We start from the raw sequence: 22389 nt of genomic DNA, 5'->3' as shown, positions 1-22389 counted from the left end.
AAAGAGGGCTCAGTTTTCTGATTTGTAAAGGAGGCAAGACTAGATAACCTGGAGGTATGAAGCTTTATACCCTGTCATTCGTTTCTTCATTCATTCATTCATTCATTCATTCCACATGTATTTATTGAGTAGGTGTGGGCATGTCCTCTCACTAAAGAAATGGCAACAAAACCTAGACCTCATGCTCATGGAGATGATATCCTAGGAGAAAGACAATAAACAAAGAAAATCATTTCATAGATTGGTAAGTGCCCTGAAAGCAGCAGAGTATTGTGATGGTAGGTTGTTGGCAGGTGGCCCCGCACCTCTCTGAGAAAGGGTCACTTCAGCTGAGAAGCCACTGGAGTGAACATCTGAAGGAGCAGCATTCCAGGAAGAGGGGCCCGCTAAGGCCATTGTGTGGCAATGCAATAGTGTGCTCAGGGAAGAGAAAGGCCTAAGTTTTTTCTTCATGGGTCTTCTTCCCCCACCTCTAGAGCTGTGAATATTCTGCTGCATGGAAATAATGAGACCAGGGGTGTTGTGGGACATGTGTAGAGTGGAGGGAAGTGAGAGGGAACCCCAAGATTGGGGTGGATAGCCATGTTAAGGTAGACTAGGGTATGCTGCAGTCATGAATAACTCCACGTCTCACTGCCTTAACCAAACAGGATTTCCCTGCCTATGTCATGGCCTGATTTGCGTCTGATGGTGCCTCTCTCTGCAGGGAAGCAGATTCTTGGTATCATGTGTCTCCACCATCTTGAAGTCCTTTCTTTGCAGCCTCATGACTTGGGAGGGGAGAATAAGTAGAAGTCTGGATTAAATGTTTTAGGGGCCAGGGATACACTGGCCACTTGACTGGAATCCAGGTTCATGACTCTAAGTATAAGGGAGGCTGGAAAACATGATCTTGCTGTGAGCTGAAGGAGGAGTAGCTGAACTGATAAACAGTCTTGCCCACAAGAAAGGAAGGAGGAAAAGAGGGAATGCATTCCCTATATCCCTAAAGTCCTGCACAGCACATGTTCCTTCATGGCCAGGAGTGCTGGCAAAGGGCTGAGTTTGTCCTCACAATGTCCTTACAATGATGGTTTCTCTCCATCCCACCAGACAATACACAGAGAAGGGGGGAAATATCCTAATCAGCTCTGGAAGGGAACTCACCTAGATGAACCCCCAACTTTAGGCTCAAACTCAGTCATTTCACTGCCTGTTAAGAGTCTGGAGGAGAAGTCGCTTTTGATGCTAGAGACTCCTAACTCCTATTGCCTGGCCTTTCTGGCTTCCTTCTGTCTGATTTCACCCCATGTTAATCCAACCCTGCTGTTCATACCTCAGACCATCCACTCTAGCCAGGCCTGACTTCTTGAGGCTTCCCACTCAGCAGAAAACAGATTTTGTCTCCTGTGTTCTCCCTCTCATTCTCTTGCAATGCCTGAATGCTCCCCTCTATCAAATCCTACCGTCCTTCTTAAAGTTTATTTATTTTTGAGAGAGAGAGGCAAAGAGAGAGAGAGAGACAGAAAGACAGAGAATCCCAAACAGGTTCCGTGCTGTCAGTGCAGAGCCTGACGTGGGGCTCGAACTTAAGAACTGTGAGATCATGACCTGAGTCAAAATCAAGAGTCAGATGCCCAACTGACTGAGCCACCGAGGTGTGCCAAATCCTACAGTCCTTCTTATCTTTGTGGAACCTTCCTTGCCTTCTCAGACTTCAATGGAGTATAATCACAAAGAGGCTGTATGTCTCTTCCGTTCGAGCTTCCCATGCTCAGGTGGGTCCCTATTTCCCCCTCCTTTAGAGACATTTCATGCAGATTGCATTGTTTTCTGGATCCCTTTCAACTATTAGACTAGCCTCAATTTTGAAAATGAGGTTTATTTTCAAGTATTAGAAGTCCAGTCCAGTCTAATGTAAACCTTCAGTCTCACCTTCAACTCGGAGTTACCCTAAGTTCAGGGTTGTGCAGTTGAGAAAGAGGGGTTGATTTTCTATTTTCCTTCCCTCTACCTCATGCCCCTGGGGGCTCTTTCAGGATTCAGGTTGGTATTGGTCAGATTAGAGGAAGAGGGGCAAAAAAATAAATCTGACATCAAGAGTCCCTACAGGCTAATATAGAGAGGCCACAGAGGGCAGTCCTTTCTAGCAGGGACCATCATCCGTTCTCTGCTGGGGTGCATTTTGGGCTACTTTGAAGAACCTACTCTCTCTAATCACGTAAACCTCATCCATCCATCTTCCTGCTCTGCTCTATCCACTCTGGCCTTCTTTCCACATCTCAGTGTTGACATGTTCCTTTCTGCCTCAGAGCCTTTGCAGTTTCATCCCTCCAGCTGGGAGCCTCCCTCCCTAACCCCTCGACCAGGTAACTCCTAGTCATCTTTCAAATCTCAGCTCAAGCATCAATTCTCTGGACAACCCTAACTTGAACTCAGCTCAGGGAAGCCTCCAATCAGGCACTCCCACAGTCATTAATGAAGTCATTGATTATGTACATAGTTGTTTAACATCTGTCTTTCCCACCTGAATGTGGATTCCAAGAGGGCTTGATAAACAGACATTTGTAAGAATACGTGGATTTTCCCAATAAGCTCACAGGCACTATGACGTGCCAAGCAGATAGTAGGTATTCAATAAATACTTGTGGCACTGACATGAAAAGGAAGGCAGGAGCCATCCCTGTTAATCCCTGGATTAGTTATATGACTTAGCACATAGTAGGATTTCAGTAAATTTCTGTTAACCCAAGTGTTTTGAACAACCTGTTCAGAGTTAACCTAAATAATGGAGAATTGGCTGAAGTGCATTTCTGACCTGACCTATGTCTTATGGGTGTTTCTGAATGTCATTCAAAGAGTTGCTGTGTTATCTTTGGTAAGCCAGACCACTCCTCCGCAGACTTCATATTCCAAGGTTCAGGAGGAATATGTAGCAAAGGGACATGGATCATGTGATCATAGATCCACAGAGTGACGAGTTCTAATAATTTGTCCCTTAGTTCCCTTCAGTACACTTGTATCTCTGTCAGCCTAACCAATCCAATCCTTGGTTCCCCAAGCAGGGTCCACCATATGTGCCTTCAACCTGACTTGCATGAAGACTTGTTTTATTAGTCACAATTAGTTGCAGGTGCAAAGACTGAGGGCACAACTAACTGTAGCTGGAATCACCTCCTCACATATGAAATTAAACACTTGCACACTCAGAATTAGGTTCAAGTGGCTAATTGCACCCGGAAGTAGGTAATTGCAGGTGCAATTAGCTGCAAGTGCAGTTTTTCACCCGAGACTAATTGCTCCCAAAGTAAGGAGATAGGGATTGAAAATTCAGCACGGAATGGATGTGTGGTTATTGCAACCACCTGTGATTTTAATAGTCCCCCCCCCCCCACCGCCCCCTGACTTACAGTATGGTGGCCTCCCTTTGGTCTTTATGAACAGTTAGGTTGCTAAAATTTTTTGTATATCGTTCTGCAGGATTCTTTTTTCAAGTTGGGTTTTTATTCCCTTGCAAAGTACCTCTTCTTGAAGAGTTCTGGAATCCCCAGCTTTTTAAAGGACACATATTTCTCTACAGTGTATCTTCACCTAAAGCCCCATCAGAAATAAGAAATGGTCAATAAGTTGGACCGCTTAGTGGGTGCTAACTTCCAATTAATTTTTTAACACAGTTTCTTGAGGATTGTCATTTGAACATGATGGATGAAAAATTTCTTCACCTCAAGTGAGGAAGAGATGGGCTCTCCAACAAACTACCCAGAAAAGCGTCTTTACTAGCAGGTTCATTCTGACATATTTTTTCCTAATAGCTTTTCTCCAATACCAGTATAGGATTCCACTCAAGAAAACAAAAACCACCATAGTGTGTTTTAAAGTCATTATAAAATTAAAGCATAATTGGAAAAAAACAATGAATTTTAATTTAAATTGCATTCAATAAAACTAACCAAGGAAACCAAAACTGTTAATACCAGTCCAGAAAGTCTTTTGATCATATGAACATTATTGAGGGAAGGAGTTGATGACCATAGTTGTTTTGACAGAGAGAATTTAATAAAGGCACTTAGTTATATTGGTATTAGCAGGCTGAAGTGGCAAAAAAAGGAACCCTGAGGTATCTCAGAGATAACTGCAGGAAGCACCTACCACCAAAAGGACTGGGGAAACAGAGGCAAGAGGCTGAGTTGTTAGCACCTAGAAGCTCGAAGAAGCTTCTGGAGCAACTGTAGAGCTGTCATGTAGACCTCGGGTGGAGGGAAGCTGCCTGATGGCTTACTACCTCAGCAGCTTAGAGGGGGTACCACACAACTGAGAGCCAGAGCTCCAAGGAGAGGGCACTGTCCGGCAGTTCCCAGTGCCTTCGGCACTTAGGGGAGAGAGCCTGCAGAGCGGGACCCAGAGCCCTGAGTAGGGCTGCCACCTAGCTAGTACCACACTTGTGAAATGACAGCACGTGTTCGTAATGGGGGAGATGCCTTCAGGGTGTACCCCGGAGCCTGGGGCTTGTGGTCTTGGGTCAGATCAAACCTGGATGCAACATGTCTTTATATAAGATTAGGAAGTGACAGGGGTGCCCGGGTGGCTCATTTGGTTAAGCGTCTGACTCAGTTTCGGCTTGGGTCATGATCTCATGGTTGGTAAGTTTGAGCTCTGTATTGGGCTCTGTGCTGACAGCATGGAGCCTGCTTGGGATTCTCTCTCTCTCTGTCACTCTCTCAATCCCTCTCTCTCTGCTCCTCCCCTGCTCTCTCTCTCTCTCTCTCAAAATAAATAAATAAACTTAAAAAAAAAGTTTTTTAAAAAAGATGGGGAAGTGGCAGCTGCAGAAAAGAATTTCTGGAGAAGGCATGTAGGAGGCGAAGTTGAGCCTGTGTAGGGTGTATGCTTTCATGTGTGTCTTTTTTCTTTGTCCAGCATTTTTCTTTGCATGGCTTTATTCATTTTATCATGAAGCAGATTGCATGGGGAGGGGGGAGGGAGGGAAGGAAAGAGGGACAGAAAATATGACTGTCATAACGAATACCAGCCAGCAGTGGCCTTAAGACGGTGATCTTAGCAGGTGCCTCCAGCCAGCCCTGCCCAGGTGTCTGTAGCAGATTCCACATCTGCACATTCACCTGGCTGATCCATATCCCCTCTTCCTTCTTGCTGCCAGAGTTCAGGGCTGCCTGAAGTCCACCTCCTGACTTGTGCAGAGTGCTGACTCCTCCGCGTCCCTGCTTAGTCATTCCGAAGTGGGAAGGGATCCCACCAGCTAAGCTGGTGGCAGCCTCAGCTGAATGCCAAATCTGACTGGGCTGTCGACCCCTTTGAACTCCCTCTGGCTGCGGAATCTGCTATTGTTTAGATCCTGTGGTGTGCAGAGACTGGCGACAAAGCCCGGTGGTGAGGAGAGAACAGGAGAGAGATGGCAGCGCAGGGGGAACGGAGCGGGGGTGGGGGGTGGGGTGGGAGGACTTTGACTTGGCCTGGGCAGCGCTCGGAGGGTCCAGGGTGCTCTCTGCTGCAGGAAGGTGGTGTTTACTTGGCTACAGGGCCAGCTCCCGATGGACTGCTTCAGCTAAGCATTTCCTTTTGGCAAGGGGAGCAAATGTTCCTTTGCCCTTATCACCCTGCTTGGTGGCAACTTAGGCTTTTCAAGAGGGGACATAAATATTAGGGAAAGTTGGGTCACCTACCAGCCATTTAAACCAAGAAAAATAAATCTTTCCTTCTCAGGATAACAAATAAAACCACACAAAGGAAAGTGCTGGATACAGAGAAAGTAACAGCTTTTAAGAATCTGACTAACCTACAACAGTCACTAAAGCATTTGATGGTGTTTTTTCCCACCCCTCCCCTTTGCAGATAGTTTATTGTTCATTCATTCATTCAATCCTTAAGTGTAAGTTGAGTGCCTACTGTTGCCAGTGCCTTGAGATAGGACCCCCAGCAAGGTAGATAAAACATCCTAACCCCGGGGACCTTATATTCTATGGGGAGGAGGGTCAGCTATCTCTTACATAAAATTTCTTACCATGTTTTCACTTGTCAATCAATCCTCATGAGCACTTTCCTTATTATTATATCATCTTTGTGCCCATTATCCTGATGATTGCTTACTTTTCCAAGTGAATGAGTCAGAATTTATTTGACCAGCTCACTACAGTCGGGGATGAGCTCTCTTTCCAATTTTCACAGTTTTAAATAATGTGATAAATGTATTTGTGTGGGCGATTAAAAACACTTTTTTCTGTATTTTGGATGTTTTCCTCCTTGGCCATATCTCACAGTACCAGGCAGGACTCTTGGTTACAAACAACAGAGCCCAAATCTGGTAAACATAAGCAGAAAAGGAATGTATCAGAAGGCTCTCCATCCAGGAGCTTATAGGATAGACGGGAGGCTGGAGAACCAAGCTCAGAAAAGCAGCAGGAATGAAGGGTTGAGGCACCAAGAGTATAGCCCAGGTCCCCTCCCAGAACAGTGTGCTAGGAGGCTGCAGTCCCCTTCCTCCTGGACACAGCTTCAGTGCCGTGGTCTCTTGACTCTACCCACATCAGGAAGAATCTTTATCTTCCTCAGACCTCTTTCTCACCCCCTCCCTCAAGATTCCGAGTTTAGGATGTGAGCTTGGGCCTGGCCTGGCAGATCACCTGCCTGCCTCTCTGTTTCTTACGAGCGAGAGGAGGGAATCCCACATCCTTCCTTGGCTGTCCTAGTAGGAGGTGGGTTTCTGCACACTCCCCCCATCCTCCAGTAGTGGTGGATTCTGGATAGGAAAACGAAAAAATATCCACTACAAACACATTCCCTTATTTATTCTATGTGTTTATTATAGGTGTGGGGGGAGATGGTCAGGGAGGGACATAGTTAAAAAAGACCATTCAATTTTGCCTGCCTGTGGAGGGCATAAATACTGCCCAGTAGTGTTGGGATATGAGCCGGGGTTTTGGGCCCCTGCACCAACCCTGAGGCACTTAGCACTCGGGCCTGGATAACATGGGTCAAGTTTACCCTGATAACCGCCGTGTATGGGTAAGAAAACCGGGGCTTGAAATGGATCTGTGGCTTCTACGAGATCACACAGACAGGAAATGTGAGCCTTGAGTCTAGGTCTTCTGAAACCCACGAAGGTTACTTGACTCGTACTGCTTCCTAGCGCTGGGCTGGTGGCTGGTTATAAGGCGTGCCTGGAGCAATCTAGGCAAAGGCGCTTTCAACAAAGGGGCCTTTGTAACAAGCCTTTCTTTGTTTAGCCACCAGACTGTTCCCTGGAGTAATTAAGGCCTGTAGTTCTTAGATATAAGGCTGGCTGACATTACTTGACATAATACAGCAATCTGAGCTTAGATGCCAGTGCAGTGTTTGAAATGCATGAACCAGGGCAGACCTTCTCCCAAACACCTGGGCGCTAGCCACGTGGCTGGATGGCCCTGCCTCTCTTGCCAGCTCTAATGATAAAACAACACCCTCTGGTTCTACGGGAAGGGGTGCTAGTGGCATGCAGCCCCTCTTGCTGTGGCGGTATCTCCAGCACCTGCAGATGGACGTCTGGCCCGCTGCTGCCCAGAGGAGAAAGGTCATAATCTTCCGTGCATCCATGCGTACAGGCGATGCCTGCCTGCATCTTTTCTTGCCAGTGCACAGGGCCCTTCTGGGGTGGTAACTGCTGTCCTCTGTCCTGAGAGATAGTCTCCCCTTAATTCCCATGGGGTCTTGGGAGCATGCATTAATATCAGCTTGTACTGTCATCTTTCCTCCTCCGTGAGCCTTCACCTTTGTGTTAAAAGTCCCTCATCTAAGGGCAGAAACACAAGCTTGACTCTCCCTGGAACTAGGAAATCAGCCTTTCATCGGACTTGTACCGCTGGGGACCATGAGGGTCACCGGACAGAAGTTCCATCTCTGCCCTCAGAGCGCTTTCGATATCTCGGAGGGTGGTGACAATTTGGAGGGGAAGAGAGAGAAGGTGCTTTCTTTAAAGACAGTGCCTGGGTCGTGGCCTTGACCGATGGCTGTGCCTCTGCTGGAGGCCTTTGCTTTCCCTGACCCCCCAGAACACACTGGTGTACAGATCGTCTGCCTGGCAAATCAAGTCAAGCTTTTAGCTAGAAGTGGAACTTTGGCATTGGTAGAGTTAACATTTATAGATTCAACTATTTGTGTGTGCCCTTAAGGGCTCATGACATGAAGTGATTTTTAATCACGCTGAAGCACACATTTCCGTCACATGCGGGTGGGTGAGTCACTTCACTACTGAGAATCTGGCATCAGTGTTTCAACAGAGTTTGGGGCTCTCCAACCCTCCTCACCAAAGGCAATCTGTGAGGGGAACTTTATGCGTTAGCAATATTTGGGGATTTGGAGCATCGTGAGGTTCTCTGGCTGAGTCCCCTGGCCGAGGTGGTGAAGGCCCTGGTGTCTCAGGCTCACCCTTCACCACTTCCGCTTATGCCGCACGTCCCTCCTGAACCCTCAAGCTTGGGAGCAGCCTCTTGCAGACTCGCTGCACCTGCTCACCTCAGGACAGGGGCAGTGGCACAGGCAGGGCGAGCAGACCTCCTGGCTGCTGCATGTGGTGTGGGACTGCAGTGTCTGCTGAGAATTTAAAGCCAATAATAAAATCGACTGTAAGTCAGTCTGCTTTTTATTATCCCCATGCCGGCAATTCTAAACAATGTCAGTGATAAAATACTCCTTCCCCAAAATCTTTTGTTGGTCCACGTTCTAAACAATTGCTGTAGCGACTGTTGAGTTTTAATTATATACAGTCATAGAAGTGTGTGTGTGTGTGTGTGTGTGTGTATGCTTCAAATTAGCATATTTTATTACTTGTCTTTTAATAAATATTATATCCCACCTGAAAGTTAATCAGAAGAACTCCCAAGAAGAATAGTCCAGGATGGTTCGAGCTGGCTTGAGGCATAGCTTGTGTCTCCAGCCCCCCCAGTACTAGGTATTCCTATATTTAGATGACAGGTAAACAATGATAGCACAGTGATTGCAAAGCCAAGAAACAAAGCCTGAGTTAATTCAGTTCTGTCCTTGCACATGACCACTTGGTGTTTTGGGGTTTAAGATTTCGTAAATGCAAATTGTTTCATACACGACATATTTGATTTTGAACAGCATTTTCAAAATTGAAGTTTATTCTGTCTAAGGGATTGTTTTAAAACAACGTTTAATAAATAATGAGAATAATAGTAATTACTGATTATTACAGGATTATCGCTGAAAACAATTTTGTCACCTGGAGGAGGGCATTAAAAAACATGATCCGCTTTGGGTGTCAGGCACGTGAGATCTGCCACTGCCTGTGCCAATTCAGACAAGGGAAATCACTCTAGTTAGTTGAAACAGGAGGGCATAAATAATCAGGTATTCAGTGGCCTACAAACGCTTTGAAGGGCTAGGGAAGCAGGCTGGAGTCAGAGCCCCTAGAAACAATTTCAGCTCCAAGAGCTACTATGTGCTCTGTCGGGAAGGCTGTACTCCCACCTTCCCACAGCCTCTGCCGTGACCTGGGCCAGCCAAGTCAAGACTCCGTGCCTTAGGGTGCCCTGGTGGCTCAGTCAGTTAAGTGTCTGACTTAGGCTCAGGTCATGATCTCAGGGTTCATGGGTTTAAAGCCCACGTCAGGCTCTGTGCTGACAGCTCAGAGCCTGGACCCTGCTTCGGATTCTGTGTCTCCCTTTCTCTCTGCCTCTCCCCTGCTTGCACTATCTCTCTCTCTCTTTCAAAAATAAATAAACATTAAAAAAAAAAAAGCCTCCATGCCTTGCCTCTCACCCCACCTAACTGAGCTCTAAATAGAAGTCTTGTGCCAGTGCATCTAATCGGCAGAACCTAATCCTACCCGGACGTCTACCTGCAGAGAAGGGCAGGGAACTTTGTTTTTTGTTTTCCGGTGTCTCCAGTATGGGATGGTGCCCTGGAGAAGCTCGGAATGGAGGTTGAAGAAGCCAGTGAACAGCATTCTCCACACTGGCCCTGCCAGGTCTCTCCATGTCACCTTCCTTTGGTCTCTGGAGGGGTAAGGAAAGCCAGATTCTGTCCAATGCTGACTTCTGGAAATAACGGCTGTCTCTGCAGTCAGGTGTTTGCAGGGCAGCCATTTTTGTGCTGGTCCCCTCTCCTGTTCTCCGCGGGGATCTTTCCTCCCCCTCTTCCTGGGCTCCTCCTCCTGGCTCTCCTGGTGGGGGACATTGTGTGGTGCTCTCCAAATCTTTTTTTCATCAACTCCCTCACATCTTTTGGGGAAGAGTGGCCCCCAAACATCCCCAGCTCTCCAAGAAGTCACCTACTCACATACATGTGTTTTCATCATCATTGTTCTTTTACAGTAACTTTTTTTTCAGGGATTCTTACTACACATTTGCAGATTAATTGCAACCCTTGTCCTCAAGGAGTATTTGGTACCATTCTTGTAACATTAAAAATACTCTAATTTGCATCTGCACTTGGGCCCTGAAACCTCAGCTATCCTGTACCTTGGGTGCTTTTGAGTGATGCTGGGACCAAGGAGTAGGCTCTGTGACAATCACCTGGAGGGTGACATTGCAGAGGGTGGCAGGATGTGACCTTGGCATGGAAGCGGCAGATAAGGTTTGAACCCAGTAGCCATCCTGCAAGCCTGGAAGTAGAACCTGCTGGACAGCCACAAACACTATGTGAAACTGCTCATGAGGCCGGGAGGGAAGAGCCTATGGCAGTCTGCAGCCAAAGAGGCTGGATTTCTTTCTTGCAGCTTTTATGACTGTGTGGCTAAAAGACCATTACCTCTCTGGGAATGGATGTTACTTACAGTGATGGAGGTTCTTCTTTTTGGCCAAGTGGGACTGGGCAAGGAGCTGGCACAGAGAGAAGTAGGAAGCAGGATTTGTGGCATCTGGGATATTTTCCTCTGGAAATATTGCCTTTGAGACAGCATGAGTTGTTAGCATGGGAGGCTGACTCCTTTCTCTACTCCCCCTCACCCACAGCCGCCACCAGGATGCTCAGAAACGTGTCCACAGCCCTAAGCCCCAGCATGGAGTAGAACTGAGGAAAGGAAGTGGGTCCAGCATGTCTTTTTTCTTCCCCTTCCCAGTGACCCCCACAGGTTCACACCAGTCTTCTGAAGCCTTCTCCTCTTCCATCCCTGCTGCTTGCTAGTGGCCGGAACCTCGTTTTACTTCTGATAATGGAGTCAGAGAGTTTGACCCATAACCATCACCTCCACTGAATATAGGAAGTCTCACTTCCTTATTTATTTTTTAATAGTTTACTTTTTAAGTAAAAATTATGTATATTTAAGGTGTACAACATGATGATTTGATATATATATGCATAGTGAAATAATTACTACACTTGTTATGGAACATGGGTTTTTTTTCCCAGAATTCCATGTCCTCTTCAAAGTATGCCTTCCCAATGTTTTATGAGGACATGACATACCACATATTCAGTTTTATGTATATAACATGTCTCTATTCAGTTCATGTAATACTTATTTGTATACATGTACAATGCTTGTGTGTATGTATATTTGTGCGAATGTGTATGCTTGAAAATAAGATAGCAACTTTCTAGCTCACCGCACAGTCCAGAATGACAAGGCATCTTGCCGATGCCTCCAACCAAGTAAGAAGTCTTTCCAGAAATGGGCATGGTCAAGATCAGGCTCTTCTTGAAAGATACAGCTAATTCTAACCGGCACATTAAGATTCTAAAGTTAAGAGCACATTGTGAAATGTGAATCGATGTGACATTGTCAAACAAAATGACCTGTGGGCTTGGGAAGTTGGCATTTGTAGGAGGAGGCCAAAGTGTGCATCTTAATCTTGATTTCCTTTCGGAATATTTCCTCCATTGTGTTCCTGACTCTGATTATGTTCTTGTGCAATCAAAATAGCTCTAATCTCCTGGACAACTAACTAACTAACTAACTAACTTCCTTCCTTCCTTCCTTCCTTCCTTCCTTCCTTCCTTCCTTCCTTCTCTTCCTTCCTTCCCTCCCACCCTCCCTCCCTCTTCCCTCCCTTCCTTCCTCCCTTCTTTCCTTCTTTCCTTCCTTCCTTCCATTCCCTCTTTCTCTTTCTTTCTTTCTTTCTTTCTTTCTTTCTTTCTTTCTTTCCAGGAGAAATTGTTTTGTTTTGGTTTCTGATCAGCAACAACTGTTTGGTTTTTAAGATCTAAGTCTACATGTGTGCACAAAATCCCAGCCCAGTAGGAAAAGGAAGGAATTTAAAGTCCTGCTTGGTGTGTAAATTATTTAATGCACAAGGACCTCAAGTGTTCAACCAGAAAACCAAAGTTCAGCATTCAGAATTCGACCTCAAAATGGCATGAACAATCCAATAGGTAAGCACAGATTTTTTCTTTATAGCCATAATCTCAGGATATTATGAAGCTTTTAGCCTTAAGAAAATTTCAGTCAGGATTTGTATTTAACATCAAGTTTATCTTTCCCTTCATTTTAAATGTATAGTAGGGATGGAGTAAGCTGCATAATAACAGAGATTCTGAATTCTAATATAAGGTTTGTCACCTTATCTCTTCTTCTCTGTCAATACATTGTTTGGCTAGTTCCCTATTGCATACTTGTAACAGCTGTTTTTGGGGATCTTGAGCCAAAGCATACTGTTTAGAGTATCCATCCATCTCCATCTCTGGACTTCACTCAGGCCCTCCCCAAACTCTCTTTCAATTTCTCTGGCTATACACTCCAGTGAAGTGCAAACAAACAGATCATTTTCTTGATGGTGATAAGGCAGTAATAGACTTTACCTCATTGCCTAGTGCCCTTCAGATATGCTTTCTACAAAACTCCTCAGCAGAACAAATATAGTTACTGAATCTGGTTACTGGTACACAATGAAATAATAGCTAAATAACATAGTCACATGGTTATAATATAGTTAAATCATGCGGCAAGTTGCACACGATAAAAAATGTGGTTAGGCAGGGGAATGAAATTAAGGGTTAGAGGTAAAAGAGAGTGTGTATCTTTAGATGTGATCTAAAATGAAAAGCAGACACCCTGGAAAGGACATAGAAAGATGTCACCAGATGATGCCTGAGGAAGTGACTCCTCTTGTTAAGTAAGGCAAGACTTGGTAAGGATGTTGAGAAGGGCATGTTCAACTGGCTATATATATTATCTTATGTATCCTTTCCTTTCCCCTTCCAGAGAAGGTGTCCTATTTTAGTCCTTATTACCTCTCTCCTGGTCTTTACAATTGTTAAATAGCTGATCTTCCAGTTCTCTTCTGATTTATCCCACAAAGCATTGCCGAATCCATTGTCTTTTAACACCACTCTGGTTATATCATTCTTCGGTCTCATGTCCTCCAGAGCTGCTTATTACTCGCTGAAGTAGAGTGGATACCAATTTCTTAGCCTGGTATTCAAAGCTTTGACATATTCTTTCTTCTAGGCCTGCTATCCAAAGTGTGTACCAGCACGTCAGCATCCTCTGGGAACTTAGAGAGGCAGCATCTCAGGTCCTACCTCAGAGTTAGTAGGAATCTGCATTTTAAAAAGATTCTTAGGTGATTCACATGCACAGAACATTTGAGGAGCACTGCCCTACCTAGCCAAAACAAAATACCCACAAATACACTCCCTACTTTACTATTTTGGGTTTTTGCATATGGAATTACCTCCATGTTTACTCCACCTTTGCCTGTCCTTTCACAGGATCCTTTTATGATCATCTCAAATGTAACCTCTTCCATGGAACCTTTCCCAGTTATCCCATGGACTAGGCAGATCAGCCTTTAGAATGCCTGCCAAGCCTTTTATTAATTAAACTGTCCTTGCTGAAGGGGCAGCTTTATTTGTACCCCCTCACTGGGTGCTTTTGGCCATAGAGAATTGGCCTATGGTTGGGTACTGAGCATAGATTAGTGCATCTAGTGGCTGGCCAATAAACCCAGAGTGTGGCCACATGAAATCTGAGTAGAGGCAACTAAGTTCCCTCTCTGCTTTTTAGAAATTCAAATAAGACAGTTAGCAGTGCTTGCTAAAACTAAACACCAGGAGATAGAGTCAAGGTCGTGAGCAGTCATGTGCAAACCATAGTTATGGGGAAATAAAAACTTTGAGTAAGCCAAGTCAGTAGAGATAGGAGGACAGACCAGACCAGCAGACATGGTAGAGATGCCCTCAGACAAAGAGATAGAATAATGAGTACCCAGGCCTGTCCAAGTTCTTGATGACTTTTCCATGCAAGGTGTTGGGTTTTTAAAATAACACCTAACCCTCATGACTTGAGAAAACCTGCATAAATCTCTGTTCCTTGCAAATGAAATAGGCACTTTGAATCCCCCCAAATGGAGCTGTTGGCTCCATCCTTAGACTGCTCTTTAAGACTGTATATCTCACTCTTGTTGGCTGTTTCCCAGCCTTGCATTGTAACACCCATGGTTCTTTATAAACATCGGCTATTAGCAACTTGTGATAAGATTGTGTCCTTCTCATTTTTGAGCATCTAGCAAGATGCATGCTAATAGTAGTGGTAGGATTGCCTCAAACTGAATTCCATGGAAGCAAAAACATTACAGTGAAGAGATCAGGGAAGGAAGGTGATAGGATCTATTATTAATAAGGGCAAGTGAACTGAAGAGTGGCCAGCGTTTACTTGAGGCCTTTGGTGCATTGTACCAACCAAGCCAAAGAGCCACGAGCCGATGTGTATTTTTAATACAAGCTGTTCAGTGTCATGGTAGCAAAATTAGTAATTCCCATCTCTTAGGAACCTGATCTCAGCTAACACTATTTTATCAGTAAAATAATTTCTTGTAGTGAGTTGAATATAACAAACACATGTTTCCAGCTGGTCAGCAATCTTCCTTCTTAACCTTTCATCTACTCCAGGCTGTTCCTACAGATTACAGGACAAATGATATTTGGAGAATGATGGGTCCCAGCAGATTGAAGGAGGCAGCTTCATTGCTTATATTTAGACAGTTGTCTCCCACTGAGGGTCAGTGTGGGTCTGTTATGTTTGTGCATTATGGTATATGCAAGAGAGCTATGCACACAAAGAAATGGTTCTGTGTGTGAGTGTATGTGTGTGTGTGTGTGTGTGTGTGTGTGCACGCGCGTGCACACACGTGTTTCTGTTAGTGTGGAAGCTCAAGTTGAATTTGAAAAGCGTCATTATCATTGTTTGGAAGGAAGGCAGAGAGGGGGCCCTAATTTTACAAGTAGATGGGGATTTCTTTTCCCTTTCTCAGCTCCCTCTAGGAGAACATCATGCTCCAAATCCGGAGGTTTCATCTGCTTTTAACCTGGAAGCTTCTTCTTTTATGGCTTTGTGACTCACAGGGCCTGGGTGGTGGTTGCTTTTTCTGTGTATAGAACTATAATCCTTCTCAATTATCAAAGACATAAATTACTATTATTTCCTTACCAGATCGAACATCTCCCTTAAATATGTGAAAGAAAAATTGTTGGTTGTCTGGTGAATTTTCCTCTTGGAAAAACTGCCTATTCTTAATCTACAAGTTCAATGAAAGTTCAAAAGTTTATCAGTGCAAACTCTATATTCTAATAATTCATCACCCAGCTTCTACATCCACATTAAAAGACTCTAGGCTGAGGTGTTTTGTCTTCTCTCCCATGTAAAAGTAATCAAACAGCACATTTCCCGGGCATATCGTGAATACCTATTGATCATAATCAGAGCACAGATGGTTTGAGAGAGCTTGGCTGCCATACAGGCCCTCGTGTCAATCACAGGGACAAATTGATTTTGACTACCCAGCCACAATTCTCCTACCCTAGCAGAATTCCATTCAGGGCTTCTGTTTGGAGAATTTTGAGCAGACAGCATTTCTGATGGAGTGTCATAGTCCAATGTTATTGTAGAGGTAAACTTGATTACTGAGACAATGGTTATTTTAATGTACTTCATACTTACCTTTACCACAGGAAGGTCAATACCTTTCTCCAGTGTTGAAAGAGCTCTTATCAACTTAAACTTTATCCTGGATTTTGTCTGCTAATTAGGGAAAAGGAATATCTTGATTTGCATTTTTCTATGACAGTATGAAGGACCATTAATACTTTTCTGCAACTGGGATTTGTTTTCCTACTCACTTTTTTAATTAATAATTTCTATTGACAAAATTAAAGAGCCAATGCTTATACTATCAATCTTTCCCTTATGGTGTAGGTATGTGTACTGGAGAATAATCTGGGAGGAGAAGGTTGATACTCCCAATACTATTATAAGCATTAACATCCTCTATGAAAGCCAGGGAAGAAAGGCCCTTCTTTGATACTATCCATTACTGTCCATTACTTTGCTGCTTCATACATCAAGGCTTCCAGGGCAAGTTCAATAGGAAATGGGTCTGCCTCCATCAGGGAAGGGTTTGGGATATGCATGAATGGCTTGGGGACCAACCTCTTCTGTCCTTATCCCAGTTCCCAGCTCTGGGCTGGCCTCTTTTCCACATGATCCTCCTTACTTGTTACTTAGCCTTCTTACACTTTTTCTCTTGACTGGCTCCCCACCTGTGCCCTTACTGATCGTAGGGGCAGACTTCATAGGTGACTGTGCTTTTATGTTACTTTCTTATTAAACATCTGGACTGTTCTCCAGCCATACTTGATTGAACGAAGAGTAGCTATTTAACTCAAAGGGAGCCAATCCACAGACTAGTCTAAACTAACCAGAGACCCCTCCAAATTCAATTTCATAGATTAAACAATCTGTAATCAGATAATGTTGGTTGGTTGGAATCAAAGGCCATGCAGGCCTGGAGCAGCCATTTTTGGTTTTGTGTTCTCTGTTGAGTCAGCAGGGAAAGCTCGACTGTGAAGACAAGCAAGAGATCAAAGCTGGCACAGAGATGAGAGACCTCAGACCACCACCAGGGACAGATAGGGTAATCCAGGCTCTCAGGTTTGTAGTGACCGACCTAGAAAATATCTTGTGGCCCACCATCCCTATCTCTTGTCCTGGGATGCTCTTATGCTTGCCTGAGGTGCTGAATAGTCCTTAAAGTGGCTTGAATGAGTTTCTGTTCTTCACAACCAAATATGCCCTGACCAGAAAGTATCCTGTTGGAGAGATTCAAGTGGGGAATTTCAATTTCCTTCGCTCATCTAGTCCCAATGCCTGGGAACTCTAGAAAATCATGGTGCCCTCTTTTGTTTAGATGCATGTCATTCCACAAGAGAGGATATGCCAGGACGAAAAGGTGATATTATTTTAATGTTCAAATCTCTTACCTACAAAGCCCTCTATACTCATTCTCTGCCTCTTGCTCTGACAATTGCTCCTGCTCTCTGGCATTGACCATTTACTTAAATCATTCTGCTTTATTTATTACTTTCTGTGGTAAAGTTGGCTACAGATTTGTTGTAATTCTTCCCATTGAAAGATGAAGTCTGGGGGCTCCTGGGTGGCTCAGTCGATTGAGTGTCTGACTTGGGCTCAGGTCATGAGCTTGTGGTTGACGTGTTCGAGCCCCGCATCGGGCTCTGTGCTGACAGCTCAGAGCCTGGAGCCTCTTCCGAGTCTGTGTCTCCCTCTCTCTCTGCCTGTCCCCTACTCATGCCCTGTCTTTCTTTGTCTCAAAAATAATAAAGATAAACATTAAAAAAAGAATAGAAAGATGAAGTCCAATCCCATTCCCTTCAATATGAACTGCTTTTGTGACCTGCTTGATCAATAGAATGTGGTAGAAGTGATGTCTGGATGTTCCAAGGTTAGGTCATAAGAAACCTTGGAACTTCTGGCTGTGCCCCTGGGAACACTCTCTTGGAACCCTGAGCTGCTATTATAAGAAATCCTATTACCCTAAGGATTGTCATGCTATGAGGAGCCCAAGTTGAGGTGAGGGAGATGGTAGGGAGAGAGGCAGGCCAAGGACTCCAAGTGCCAAACCTAAGAGTGCAGAAGCCATCTTGAAGATGGACCACCTAGCCCCAGTGGACACCATGTAGATCAGAGATAAACCAGGCAGCAGAGCTCTTCATGAATTATTGAGGCACAACTATTATAAGCAAAATAGAAGGTTTGTTTTAGACTACTAAATTTTGGGATAGTTTGTTGCACAGCAACGGATATCCAGAATATTCTAAGTCATCTCAGGGCTACTTCAACCTCCTCGTCTTTCCTTGCATGATTCCCTAGCCCAAGGACACCTTCTTCCATCCCCTCTACCTCTGTTTTAGATATCAGGACAAGTATCTCCCTCTCTGAGGGAATATATTTAGCCAAGGCTGCTCTTGGAACCTTTTGCTTATGCAGTCCTGTGTGCCTCTTTGGTACGATTTTGCTGTCATGTCCTAACTTCCCAAGGGCAGAGTTTATCCTTTTTTTTTTTTTTTTCTTTTTTTCTTGTCCTGCCCCTTAATAGAGTCCTGGGCAGCAGGGATTCAGCATATGTTGAGGCTCCTAAATGTTCTCATCTTGAGACGCAGTAGCCCTACTCACCTCAAACCAAATTTATATTGGTACTAATCAAAGGTTTGTCTTCAATTACACATTTCTGATTAGGCATTTCAATTTAGAGGTGCTTCCTATTTTTTATTCTCAAATTATGTGTAGAATGTAACTTTTGGGGTGGTTGGGAGAAAAACCGCAAGGAGCACAGAAGGAAGTCCCATGTAGCATAAATAATGAACAGAATCAAGTGACACCCTCTGAGTTTGTCTGCTTGTCAACAATGCCTGGATCATTTATGGGAGGTCAGGGTCAAATTCTGTTTATAGTTGTGTTCTAGCCAGGGTGAGTGAGTGGTTTTTAACCACATCACCTCTTTCTAAAACCTGTTTTGTTTGGACTTCTCCCAGCCCACCTCAATGAACTTTCACATGTTCCCAGGGCATTTTTTTTTTTTTTTCATTTCCATGTACCTTTTGGTTTCCCCTTCACATGGAACATTCTTTTCTGCAGTGTTCAGAAAACTCATTAGCGTCCAACCTCCTCAATTAGGCAGAGTAAACACTTATTACTCCGAACTGGCCCCCTACTGCAGGAGAGATGGATAGAATTCAAGCAAAATGTTGGCCTAGTACCCAAGGATTTGACCACGACGTTTACTTCTCTTCAATCAAATTCAGGTCACATCTTCCTGTAGTTTTCTATATAAGTAATTAAGCTCTTATCTTCAATTTTCAAAGGATCACTGTTTCCTTTGCTACATGTATCCATTTCCTCTTTAATTCATGGTGTGTACTTATCTATTATTGTATGCATACCATTCATTTGTGGCATTATCTGCTGTTAGATTTTCCCATTTTTCTTAATCTGACAATCACAGAATCAGCAACATGATAGCAGGCGAACCAAATTGAGAGGCAGAGATCTTTTTTAATGCTGCGAAAGAAAAAGAAAGGGCACATTTTAAATGTTCTGCTTCTTAAAGAATTCTATTTAAAAAAAAAACTGTGAAGTTATTGCACTTCTCCCTGGGAATCGCGACTGTATAAATTCTAACTTTTCCCAGTGTTCAGGCACATGGGATCCAGGGAAACATTAGCCACGTTCTATTCATGTTCATAGGTCGTGACTAAGATAAATAGATTTTCAAGAAACACTGATGTGGGTGTACTTCAAGTGGGAGGAATTTCATGTTCCAGTCTCCCTGCTGAACACCTAGAATATTAGAGACTTGGGAAGTTTGTGCTTGACTCCTTTTCAGAGAGAACGTGACTGAGGTCACAGCGTGATAAATCTCTGACACGACAGTGCGAGGGAACAGGCATCGGAACAGAGGGGAGCAAAACAAGCCGAAGTGAAAAGTTCAAATGCATGATGGTATTCTTACAAGCGAGGCAGCTGAGGGTTATTAAAGAGCAGCTTTCATAGAGGAGGTGGCTGATCATCCTCGTTTCAGACAGGAACGCTCTTGTGCTTTCTCTTCTCTCTGTTGTCAGTTATAATCTTGCACGTACGCGTGCACTCACACGCGCACGCACACTGCGTATTTATACTCAATGTTCAATCTGTTGAAAAGTATTTACTCTTCTTCATCAGAATGCTGAATTGTGACATATATCTTCAGTTCCTTAGCAACAAACTGTCATGTCACCCTTGTGAGATCCTGGTCAGCTGAGAGGGAGGGGAACGCTGAATTGTGATGGAGAAAATCCTTATTTTAATCACAAATGTGTATAAGAACTGGAAAGACAATATGAAAAGGCAGGTCAAGGAAGCTGCATTTGAACAAGTGTTTTTGATTAAGGTTTGTGTCGGCCCAGAAGTCCCCTTTAAGTTCCTTTTTATTGAATAATTTCCCTTTGATCCTTGAGTAACTAAAAGAAAACCCAGTGCTTGACATTAACGTGGGACCAGAACACTGTTGTAGGATTCCTTTGCCTGACTGCTGTCAGGGGCTCCACCAGACAGGAGCCTGAGCCAGCAGGGTGTGAGCACACTCCTTTCTACAGCAGGCACTCCCCATCCCATGTCCCCCTCGCAGCTTTTCCTTTCCCCTCTCCCCTGGGGGGCGGGGTGTGCAGGACACTGGGCTGCAGCCATCATTCTGTGTGTGCCTATTTCTTTGCTTGTCTTTGACTTCAAAGAGGCTTGACAGTAGGCACTGATGACGATGTAAGAAGCTGTTGATTAGCTCAGGAAATGGACCCTGGCAAAAGGGCAGAGGGACCAGACATTGGGAATGTTGATAATTCAATCTCATCTTCTTTCTTGTTCCATCTGTTAGGAGTGATGTAAAAATAATTTCTAGAGGCAAACAAATCATTGAACGACACTAAAATTGGAGCAAATGGGAGCAAAATTAGAAGGAAAAACTGCAGAATTCTTGAGAGAAAGAGGGAGAGAGAGAGAGAGAGAGAGAGAGAGAGAGAGAGAGAGACCCAAGAAAGCAAAGATTATTTAAACAACTCTGAGCAGGTTTTAAAAAACCGTATCTCTGCAATTTACCCGAATTCCCAGTTTCCATATTTAAATGTCTGATCAGTCATTCAGTTCCAATACAGACATGATGTTTGAAGGCCACTTTGTGATGGTTTTACCCTGGTTTAGATTATTTGCAATCCGGAGGGAAAATGTGCATTCTGTGCGAAAGCAAATAGAAAACATATCTGAGCACAAATCAAAAGAATGATTACCACACTCTACGCTCTGTACCCATTACTGGGTCCCCAAGGCTCTCGTTCTGTTTGTCTTGGCGCTTTTTCTTTAGCTGCCTTTGGTTGGACAGGGTGGGAACAACAGCCACCAGCACCACCCACAAAACCCTGAGCAGAGAATGAGGGCAGTGGAAATGGACAGCCTGGAAAGATGTGACATCTTTCAGGGGCTTGTGCTCCACACTTCGCTGTTGGGGGAGCCGCCTGGGGAGAACTCCCAGGGCTCCCATGGAGGTCTTTGCTGACTATGTGTCAGGAAGCGCCTGACCATTGGCAGAAAGGGCAGCCCTGCTCTCATTTCGATCTCTAGCGAGCTCTTTCTCAGTGGATAATGAAAAATGACATTTGCACAAAGTGGAGAGAAAGAGCATTGTTTCTATAACACATTACGCTTTGCACTGCTCAGGAGACAACATTTCATATCCTATAAAAAGAATTATCTATATAACTTACTGTGCGTGGCAGAAAAGTTGCAGTGTGTCTTTAAAAGAGCTGTCTTCGCACGACAAGAAACACTTTGTCTCTCCCACTCCCCCGGCCCCGACAGAATAGCCTGTGTTTATAAGCAAATCCACTCAACCCCTTAATGATGACCTAGAGTAAACATCTGACATACACTAGCTTTCGAGCTCTCCTGTGTTTAGGCATGAATTGTTCATTTCTATGCCTTTTGTATTCAGTCTGAAGGAAAGACAAATGATACAAGGGATGATTTACATTATCAATGGAGGCAGAGGTTATGCCTGTGTTTATCTGATCCTCTGTTATCGTATAACAACCGGTGGGATAACCAGCCTGGTACACAATGACCGTTTAGCTTCAGCCACTCACCCACCTTCCTCATTTCCAGGTTGACTTTAATTTTAGAATATATTAAAAGGACGGGCCCTGGAATTGCTAGGCTCCTTTGGTTCAGGCGGGCCTGTAGGAAAAGGATGGGGCTCTCATTTAGTGTCAAGCTTCCTCTCCATCAAGCCTGCCAGGGTATTGCAACTGGGACGTTTCTCTGTAATTGCCCTAGGAAGATTGGTACTCAACTTTGTAAGGATGCCATGGGTGCCCTTCTCAGCAGAGCACTAGAGATTTGAAACAAATCACCTGAACAGGAGAAAGGACTACAAGGAGTGTGCATGAGCCTGAGGAAAAGGTAAGCTCATTTTTCTTCTGAATAAGTTTATAAGAACAATTAAGTCATCTTATGAACCATCAGTCTGACCAGGAAGAGAACTTCATGAAATCAACCATAGGCAACCAGGACAACCTGAATGTGATGTTTGAATATGATGCCCCAAGACTTATAAGTCACTGAGGATCCCCTGTGGAATG

General features: G+C 44.3%; 3 long non-coding RNA genes across 3 annotated transcripts in view; 2 read left to right on the top strand and 1 right to left on the bottom strand.

Annotated features, from left to right (window-relative positions):
* LOC109246378 (uncharacterized) overlaps positions 1 to 22389 on the top strand; it is a 152889-nt gene that overhangs the window by 33164 nt on the left and 97336 nt on the right. The window lies entirely within an intron of this gene.
* On the bottom strand, positions 12202 to 19896 carry LOC109246375 (uncharacterized). The gene is made up of 3 exons (XR_002071332.2): positions 19737 to 19896; positions 19168 to 19285; positions 12202 to 13473 (listed from the first exon to the last, which is right to left on the bottom strand). It is a non-coding gene; the product is annotated as an uncharacterized LOC109246375 (long non-coding RNA).
* LOC109246376 (uncharacterized) overlaps positions 20018 to 22389 on the top strand; it is a 28347-nt gene continuing 25975 nt past the window's right edge. The window contains exons 1-2 of the long non-coding RNA XR_002071333.2: positions 20018 to 20153; positions 22085 to 22210. This is a non-coding gene — a long non-coding RNA (uncharacterized LOC109246376). The remainder of the gene's footprint in view (positions 20154 to 22084; positions 22211 to 22389) is intronic.

The sequence above is a fragment of the Panthera pardus genome, unplaced genomic scaffold (genome assembly GCF_024362965.1).
Source record: "Panthera pardus isolate Hobbes unplaced genomic scaffold, ASM2436296v1 HiC_scaffold_2, whole genome shotgun sequence".
Taxonomy (NCBI): Eukaryota; Metazoa; Chordata; class Mammalia; order Carnivora; family Felidae; genus Panthera; species Panthera pardus.
This window is presented reverse-complemented; position numbering and strand designations above follow the sequence as displayed.